The sequence below is a fragment of the Nycticebus coucang genome, chromosome 5, assembly GCF_027406575.1.
Source record: "Nycticebus coucang isolate mNycCou1 chromosome 5, mNycCou1.pri, whole genome shotgun sequence".
Lineage (NCBI taxonomy): Eukaryota > Metazoa > Chordata > Mammalia > Primates > Lorisidae > Nycticebus > Nycticebus coucang.
The window spans coordinates 15,777,208-15,787,093 of record NC_069784.1 but is presented as its reverse complement, the minus strand read 5'-3'; the positions used below and the strand labels follow the sequence as shown (position 1 = coordinate 15,787,093).

At 39.0% G+C, this 9,886-nt stretch overlaps 1 protein-coding gene across 3 annotated transcripts in view; it reads left to right on the top strand.

The window, feature by feature from the left end:
• The first annotated feature begins 657 nt into the window (after nt 1-657).
• TTLL7 (tubulin tyrosine ligase like 7) overlaps nt 658-9,886 on the top strand; it is a 96,239-nt gene continuing 87,010 nt past the window's right edge. For all 3 annotated transcript variants that reach the window (XM_053592127.1, XM_053592126.1, XM_053592125.1), the window contains exon 1: nt 658-673. The gene's annotated coding sequence lies outside the window, so the exon portion shown is untranslated. The remainder of the gene's footprint in view (nt 674-9,886) is intronic.

The following is a 9,886-nucleotide window of genomic DNA, read 5'->3' as shown; positions in this document are numbered from 1 at the left end:
GACAGGGAGACTTTGTCTAAACAATTTTAATGTTTATAAGTAATATCCTTATGACAACTTACCTCTTCCTTTGGTAAAGGAAAATTCCATCTGACAATTACATAAAGTGAGATTGAAGTCAGCATTTTCATTTTTCTTTGATAGCCTAAAAAGAGAAGTCTAAGGAGGCATAGTAATGAGAAATTAATGAGTTGAGTAAGACACTTCATTTCCCTAGCCTCAGTGTTACAAGAGTCCAAGAGAAATAATTTTCTAGGCCAATATCTTAGCTTACTTTGAGTCTTCTGATAAGTATTTTTTTTCTATTAATATTTGTAATAAAACCTCTTCTACTTAGGACTCAGCTGTTTTACAGTTTCGTCTAACTGGAACCCAAGTGAGAGTCAGGAGGTAGAATAAATATATGGACTTATAGTTATTCAAAGTAGGATTATGTCCCCCTTAAAAGAATGGATTGTAGAGGCTGGCAAGCCCAAAATCTGCCGAGGAGGCTGGCAGGCTGGAGACCCAGGGAAGAGTTGATTTTGCAACTTGAACCTGAATACCGTCTGAGGCTCTTTCTTGGGAAACTTCAGTCTGCTGTCTCATAAATCGTCAACTGATTGGACAAGATCCATCTACTTTATTTACAGGGAGCAATATGCTTTACTCAAAGTCTACTGATTTCAATGATGTAAGTAGGGAGAGGATTTAAAATTGCATACCTAATGTTTATTGTTAAACAATGTTTAGCAATGTTTATTGTTAAGTCAGCAAGTCTGTTTTTTTTTTTTAATAGATTGGGGAGAGATAATTGCCTTCAAAATAATCTATTAGTAAAAGAGAACAAGTTCCAGCAATGTGGCATGCTCAGCAAACCCAGTTCAAGATAGACATAGGAACAATTTTGCAATACACTGATTAAATTTTTCTAAAGAATGTGCAGATTTTTGCACATTCAAACTTGTATGTATAGCTAATTTTAAATATAAGGTAAAGCAGAGAGTGGGAAGGAGGGAAGGGGATGGGGGTCTCAGTGTGTGACACACCTCTTGGGGACGGGACACAGTTATAAGAGCAACTTCACCTAACAAATGCAATCAATGTAATCTGGCTCTTTGTACCCTCAATGAATCCCAACAATAAAAATAAATAAATAAATACTAGGTAGGATTAAACCATAGTAAGTCCAAATTCCATGCAGTAGGACTGGAAATCACCTTGTTGATTTAGTGTAATTCGTGACACTGAGAGACACACGGTAGGTAAGTGGTTCCACGCATAATTTTATAGATACCTAGGATGCTGTCATGCTTGGGTATACTTATAATTGGTATGATAAGTATCATTATGTTTGGGGTGAATTTTTATTTTTCATGTAGTTTTGGAGCTGCCAAGTATCCTCTCTGATAGAAAAAAAAATGCTGTGTGTTAAAGGAAGGAAGCTATTTTTTTCTTACTAGAGCATCTAAAAACATAAGGACCGTAAATGCTGACGCTAATGCATCTAATGCTTTAATAAGATATATAATGAAATAATAAAGGGATAACTAAACTTCTAAGCAGATTGGTGATTTATCTTTAGAGTATTCATTTGCTCTTTGTGAGAGGGGAAGGCAGAGGCCGAGAGAGGAAAGAATGATTGAAAAAACAAATCTGCCGTTTGGTAGTGTTTATAGAGGTTATATTATTGTGCGCTGGTTAACCTCGGGCACCACTTCTCTTCTGCATTCCATTATTGTTTGTTAGCATGAAGGACAAAAATAGTCCTTTTCCTCTGCAATTCTATAAAAGGACTGGTTTCACGGCAAAGACTGTGGTGCCAGATACAGTGTTTTTAAGGATCTGGAGTGATTTGGGGGAAAGAATCTTATTTTAAAATGAGCTAAACATATTAAAATATCATTGAATTTAATTAGTGTTCTTCACAGAGGGCCTTTCAGGTAAAGGCTGTTAGTATTTTATGACTTTCCAAAGGTGATGTAAACTCACTTTGCACCTAGTTTAATGATATAGAAATAGAATAGCCTTATTATTATTTCCCTCCTTAAGTCTCACGAGTCTACACACAGCTTAATATTTCTAGGCTTTGCATGATTCTTGGGCCATGGCTAAACTTTTACGGGGACTTAATTTAGGGGAATTTGAAACTGAAAAATTTACCTGATTCCAGACATTGGTACAATTGAAATTTTCTTATTTTAAATTTGAAAACCTTCTGGTGACCGTGTCACCCTGACATAGTAGCCCAGCGGTGTAGCTTCTGTGCTCCAGGGTCTGTGTTGGAGATTGACGGATGTGCAAGGAGGAGACACCTTGTAAGCTGCTTCCCTGGAGTGACATGTGAGGAAACCTCTTATTTCACTTGGGTTGTTTTATACCTGGACCTATTAAAGAAATTTTCTTTATTAAAAAAGATGAAACCTTATTAAGATTTGTATGGTTAGGAACCTAGTTTAATCATAAAAACCTTTGTTTTTTTTTCAGGTTGTATTATTGAAAAGTTGGGAAATCTGTTACCTTTTATCTTCCTGCTCTCCCTCCTTCACGTTGACTTCATTCTCAGGCCGGGGTAGAGGCAAGCTGGGGACCCGCAACTGCTGGTCTGCATTCTCTCAGGCCCAAAGCCAGCTCTGAAAAGAATCCGTCTTCTTTCGGAGTCTGAAAATGAGTTCTGGGCCTGATTCTCACTGGCCTTAGTTGGATCCTGTGTTCATTTCTGGACCAATTCCATGGTCAAGAGGATGGGATTCCATGATCACTGGGGTCTAAGTCGCTTACCCATCCTCAGAGCTGGGATTGACACCATCCCTACCCAAAGCACATGCAATGAGAACAGAGGACCCAGGCTTCACCAGAGGAAACTCACATTACAGTTAGAAGAAAGTGGGTGGTTGGAGGCTGCCGCAGTCATCAATGTCCAAAGTCATTGTGCCAGTGACTTTATGTTTAGGCTGTTATCTTTTTCAGAAAGCAAAATAGTAATTTTTATTGGAGTAGTATTGTCTATTAGAAGATACATTTAGCTGGTGGTAACAGAATCTTAGCTTGACATTGGCTTAAACAAGGTGGACACTTACTTTCTCTGGAGGTAGGCGGTCCAAGACTGATGGGGCATTTTCAAGACAAAACCAGTGTCTCTTTAGATTGCTGCAGCTCCTGCAATCACATTTGCATTCCAGGTTGGAAGGAAGAAAAGCAAATAAAGTCGTGCCTACTGACTGTCTACTTTCCCTTCACGGTGTTTGGGAAGTCCTGCTCAAAACTGTCATCTGTGTACCTCATTGTCCAGAACTTGGTCAAATGGTCACATACACCTGTAAAGTAGTCTGAGAAATGTAGGTATTAAGTGAGGCACAATGCCACCCTTAATCATAACGCAACAGGTGTTATATTAGTAGGGGAAAAATAGTGGTGATGTGTGCAGTGAATGAGTATCAAACGCAGAGTTCAAAGGAAAATGAGAGATTATTCTGACATCTCTGTCTCTTAGTTGTTTTGCAATCTAATGATGCCCTTTACCAAGAAGTGAAACAGAAGAATACCAGGTGTTCAGGGGAGGGCGAAGAGTTAAGTTGTGGACGCAAAGGACTACAAATGCAGGCATCAAAGGACATCAGGGTGATGTCATTTGTCCACCAGCCTAGCAGCTGCACATTTTGGTATCTATTGTGCATTTTCTGGCAAAGATCGAAGAACTGTTTATTTTAGAAAGTCTCTGCTTCCCCCTTGTGATCCAGGATACTAAAATCCAGGGAGAGTTAAGTCCAAGGACCCTCAGTTTCAACTTCATAGCTTAGAACAAGAGAGGTCTTTGTGAAGGCAAGTCCAGGTCAGATGTTTTGAGGATATGGCGTTCATCTCTTAGATAGGGTGCAGTTCTTTCAGGGTGAAGGGATGGGAGGAGATAAAAGGACTGACAAAAGTAAGTGAGATATGCGAAAGTTAACCGACAAGGTTACGTGTTACTTCTAGGGCCCAAGTGAGACTTTTTTCTAGGCTACTGGGAAACATTTAGAGCTGCAGTATTGTAGGAGAAGTGAGCCCAAAGGGGCATGTGACTGTACTTAAGCATCGGATGGATACGTTTTGAAATAACCTTGTCTTCTGTCACTCTAGTAACTCGGTTACAGACGTTACTTGCTTTGACCTTTATTTAAAGTTCACCATTTATTGAGTGAGCTTTTCCCCTTTTTTCATTATCCTAGATACTGGAATACAAATATTAGTAGGGGAAAATGCCTTCCAGGTATGCTGTGTTCATATTACCTATTTGTCAATCCCTGCTTTGTGATATCATACTAGGCCAAGTTCCAAAGACAAGACACTCTGGAGAACTTAGCGGACATATTATGTGGGTGGTATAATTTAAAAATAGACATTGAACACATACGGTACATTTGCCTTTTTTCATATGGATTTTCTGGACTTTGATTCTTGAACCATGGATTAATTTTTACTGAGATTTAGTTTAATGAGATTTGAAAACTGAAATTTTCTTCTTTTAAATTCAAAAACTTGGAAACTCTAATCCCCCTTATATGGTAGCTTGGCAGTTTAACTTCCATGCTACAGGCTCTGTGGAATAGGCTAAGGCCAATTTGATAAATAAGTAAGTGGTGTATCAGTGGGAGCTGCTGTTGCTCAAGGTCAACATTGATTCTGTTACTAGAATGAATAAACAGTTCTTCTGTTCATTCTTACATAATATCATACTTGGCTCTTATCAGGTTTTCAGAAGTGTTTAATCAAATGGTTCTTTTAGGTCTAGAGCACACTGCGGATCTAGCTTTGGGGCTTAGACCCAGCCTGAGAAAGGGAGACAAAGGTTACTATGTTCAAGGAGTAAGTAGCTTCTCCAAAAACCCTTTCAATTTGTACACACAATGGGTCTTGGCAATGTGTTATTGTTCTGAGGGTGTCGGGTTGATGTAATCTGTATACCAGTGATGCAGCTGTGCAGCTCAAAAACACAGACATTGGAGGAGTGACGCTTTGGAAGGGATGTTTGTGTGTTAAATTAAAGCCATTTTATTTATAAAAGCAGAGATTTCCTTATCTCTTATTTCTAAGCACTTAATTCATTTATCTTATTTTCTATTTTTTCCATCCGTCCTTATTTGCAAATACAAAACTGAAATCAATTTCCGCATCAAATAAGTTCTAATTTCTGCAGGCCTACTCTCGATAAATGGAGCCGTCTTCTACTCAGTTCCCTAGGCCAGAAATCCCCGAGTCATCTGAGATTACTTTTTCCGTCTTGACAGCAAGTCCTGTTGCTGTTCTGTAGTAGAGTACTCTTTCTCCCTGTGTCTGTTGCTTCTATTTGTGATCAAGCTCTTATCTCTCTCCTTCTGAGTCTTTACTCCTGCCCCCACAATGACTGCCAATCTAATCTACTAGAAAGAAATCCGGTTTCTGTTACTTTTCTTAGAGTCCTTCAGTGATTCTAAATTGTTTCTGAGTCAGAATCAGACCCAAGTTTCAGTTGTGTGATTTAGATCACAGTACTTTGCTCAAGAAAAAGTATTGGGGCTATTTCATTTCTGCCTATTCTCAAAAGGCCAACCCAGGATAAGAATTCCATTCTTCGTACGTATAAGAACACAGCTGCTCACTCTCTGCCAAACAGGACCGGCTATTGCATGTCCTTCCTCTCAGGAGGTGTCAGACTTGATATTTATCATTCCTATGTAGTTCCTTTTATCTTCATTTCACATATATTAATTTCTGAGCAATATGTATTATTTTGTATCACTCAGATAAACTTTATACAAATGGTATTTCATATGTGATCTTCGGCTGTTTTGACTCTGCGCTGTTTGATTCAGCACGTGCTCTAGCTCATTTATTTTCACTCTTACGTGTATGTAGTATTCAATTTTCATTGTCGGAGGTACCACAATGTATCCACTCCCTTGTTGATATTAATTCCATTCTTCCTCTTTCCTCTGGCCCCAATGTTTTGGCTCTCCATGACCTTTTCAGCTCAAGTTTCCATGCTTGCGGCCCAATACTAGGGAGTATTAATCTCTGTGACTGCTGTTAATCCTCACTGTTGAATGGGTTTTCATGGATTGGTTATCTATAAAATGAGCGTGTTGCTTGGTCAGCATTGGTAGCTGATTTGGGTTCACATAAAGGGTGCAAAGGCAACCAGAGGTGTCCAACCATTTGGCTTCTCTGGGCCACATTAGAGGAAGAAGAGTTATCTTGGACCACACACTAAATCTACAAATACTAACAAAAGCATTAGCGCGGGAGGCGGGGTCGGGGGGGGGAGGTGGGTGTATAATTTTTTTCAATATCATACATCACAGATGAGCAGAAAAGTCCTCACTTAATCTGCATGTGACCTGTGGGCCATGAGTTGGGGACCCCAGGAACAGTCTTTCTAGAGTTGTAGCAAAGCGCATCTCCTTTAGGAGAGCTGTCAGCAGTAGCAGTGAGATCCATTGTAGCAAATTTCTTGCTTTGTATGTGCTTTCCAGCCACGCTTGGCAAATGCTTTTATCCATGTGGATGTGCTTTCCAAAAAGACCAACGGGGAGGGAACAGACTCCACTGCAAGTGTCCTCCCCACCCCGCACTTTCCTCCTGCGTGCCACCAATTCCAGATCCTCCAGTCCAGAGATTCTCAAACTTTGGCCTGCCTCAGAATCACCTGGAAACTTGTCAGTTGGTGGGTCTTACTCTCATATTTCTGATCCAGAAGTTCTGGGTTTTGGCCTGTGAATATGCATTTCTCAAAACTTAGCAGATGCTGCTGGTGCTGCTGGTCCTTGGACCATCCTTTAACAAGCACTGCTCTAGGTCAGCATTTCCCAACCTCCTTCCCTTTTTTTGAGTCATGTACTCTTTTAAACATTAATATATAATTTCACAAACATCTATAGAAATTTAAAACTCAGTTTATAGCTTCCCAATTTTTACATGTAATAAATAACGGCTTTAAGTTAAAAAATTTGTGTTGGCATAATAATCTTAAAGGTTGTGATTATTCCAGAGCCTTGCTACTCAAAGTAACAAATGTGTTCCGTGGAACAGCACCCCTGGGAACTTGTTAGAAATGTAGACTCTCAGACTTCACTCCAGCACTAATGTATCAGAATCTGAACTTCCACAGGATTCTCAGATGGTTAATTTGCCCATTAAAGTTTAAGAAACATTGCTCTAAGACTCACATTAAATCTAATCTAAATAATATTCAAAACAAAGATTTCAATTTTTGATGTTTAAAAAGATACGTTTCATTTACTTTCATTCTCTTTCACATAAGAAAAAACATTATTTTCTGACGATAAAAATAATATATCAGTTTTGGTATGGGAACCAAGTACTGAAATTTAATGTGGTATAGCACAAAAGTGGGCAAAATTTCATTCACTATGTGATATTTGGAATTATTACTGTGCATATAAAAATTAACTGCCTTATCTTTATAATTTTCATTAAGTGATAGATTTCTGACTATTTAGTAATGATCTTCCTGCAGGTAACATGTTAGGTGTTTGGAGAGTGTTTTTATCCCAAAGTAAAAGCTTAATTGAATATATTTTTGCTGTATTTGTTGTTTTTTTTTAATAGTTTTTTAATTATTAGTAGAAACATCTTTTATCAGATAATTATAGTTTAGGTATTTGGAAAGAATTTTCTTGAGGCAAATTTGCAGAATTGTTATAATTTTAAAATTCTTATAACTTGTGTTTCAATATCATTGTTCATTGCACCTCTTCTTTACACAGCTTTCTATGGGTATTTCTTAGGGTTTTGAACATCTAAGTTTTACATGTGAAAACCTAGAAAAGTGCCTGGCATATAGGATATTTTACATAAATGACTACATCAACTCCATCCTTTTCTTTCTCTTTATGGTCTTTTTCTTCTTTATCATCATTGCTACAATCCATAGCGAGCTCAGGATAGAGAAATTTAATTATCTACTGTGTAAAGCCAGGGGATAGGCTGGACTTAGTATGCTCAGGCTGCTGTAACAGACTGTCATAGGCTGAGTGGCTTAAACTATAGGCACTTAGTTCTCAAGTTCTGGAGGCTGGGAAGTCCAAGATAAATTTACAGGATAATTAGGTTCCTGGTTCCCTCTTCCTGTCTTGCAGATGTTTGCCATCTCTCTGGTCTTCATATGGCAGAGGGAGAGATAATTTCCTCTTCATATAAGGGTGCTAATCTCATTATGGGAGCCCCATCCTCATGACCTCATTTAAATTTAGTAATCAACTAGTTTCCAATTCCATGTATCGTCACATTGAGGGTTAGGGTTCAATATTGGGGGCACACAATTTTGTTCAGAGCACTCAGAATAGATTGGTAGCTATTTTTTCCAGGCATGAGAGAACATAAGAAAGAGAGGCTATGGAGAATTATAAAATAATATATAGGGGTGAATAGCTAGATTAAAATAGGGAGTAATCTCAGGTGGCACCTGTGGCTCAAAGGAGTAGTGCGCTGGCCCCATTACCAAAGGTGGTGGGTTCAAACCCAGCCCCGGCCAAAAAACTGCAAATGAAAAAGGGGGGGGGAGGTAATCAAAATTAGAATCTGTGATGGTTGTTGGTGTTATTTAATGTTTTTTTCCCCTGCTGGTCATTTGATAGGCTCACATGTCTTAATTTTTGTTGCGTGGGGTCATGTAACTTCTTTAGGCCATTGGATTATGAGTAGATGTTTTGTGTGTTTCTAATCACCTGTGTGTGATCCTCTACAACTCTTGTTCCCTTTAATACAATGACTAGTGATTGTGAGGCTGACAGCTGCTCTCACAGCCTTCATTCCTGGGTGACAACGATACACAGAGTACCCCTGCCAATCTTTGGTGGATATGTGGTGTGATCAAGAATAGACCTTAAATTTAGCTTCTGAGATTTGGGTGTGAGTTATTATTACAACAGAATATAGCCTGTCCTGACTACTAAAGACTGTTTTGATAGGTTTTGAGAACTGGAATGTCATACAGTAGAGTAACAAGTATGGAAATGGGGTTGGGCATGAGATAGATGCCAAAGGCTGTGATGCTAGGAGGCAGGAAGCAAAGAAAGCCGTCACAAGGGTGTAAAAACCCAAGGTTGGTCCTGGGACAACAAGTGGAGGGAGGGGTTGGTCTCTGCCCAATGACACCCTTCTTTAAAGTATGTCGGAATAGTGATACAACTATCAAAAGCCTCTGAAACTAGTGAAACATGTTCGTTTTACTCCTTTATCAATGTGAAAATAATAATTTTAAACTCCATTTAGAAAATAAATATGTAGGAAAAGAAGAATTTAGGAAGAACTACACTGGAGGCTTAAAGATTGTTCAGTGCCCCAGAGAGTGGTTCCTTTCCCCATCACACATGTTCACACTTGAACTAGTCACAGCACACGTGCTTACCCACGTATTTGTGCATATCATAATTTTTGTCATTTCCACTTGTGATAACCTCTTTGAAGTATCACCTACCCTGTAAGTCCCACGTGGGCCCAGTACTTAAATTGCAACCCTTCTCCATCCTTTCCCTCCACACTCCCAATCTCCGAACCTGCTCCATTTCCCCTACAGTGTTTAGCACTTCCTCTAGTTTGCTTGTTTCATATGTTTACTGTTACAGTTTGTTTCCCCGCACTAGAAGGTAAGCAAAGTTTTGCCCATTTCATTCAGTGCCTGATCTGTAGTGAACTGCAGTACATTCATTATGGAGAATCAGGAGGACAGCCTGGACGTAGATAACTCCATGGAGTTCAAGGAAGAGCAATTGAATCTGATGTAGCTGTGTGGTATTAACCACATTTTAAAGTCACAACTCAATTCTCTTGACCTTGGCCCCCAGCTCTGACAGTAGATCCAGTGAAACAAAATCAAGCACTTTTGTGAAATCTTCAATATGTCATGTTGCAAGACTGATTTTGCAGA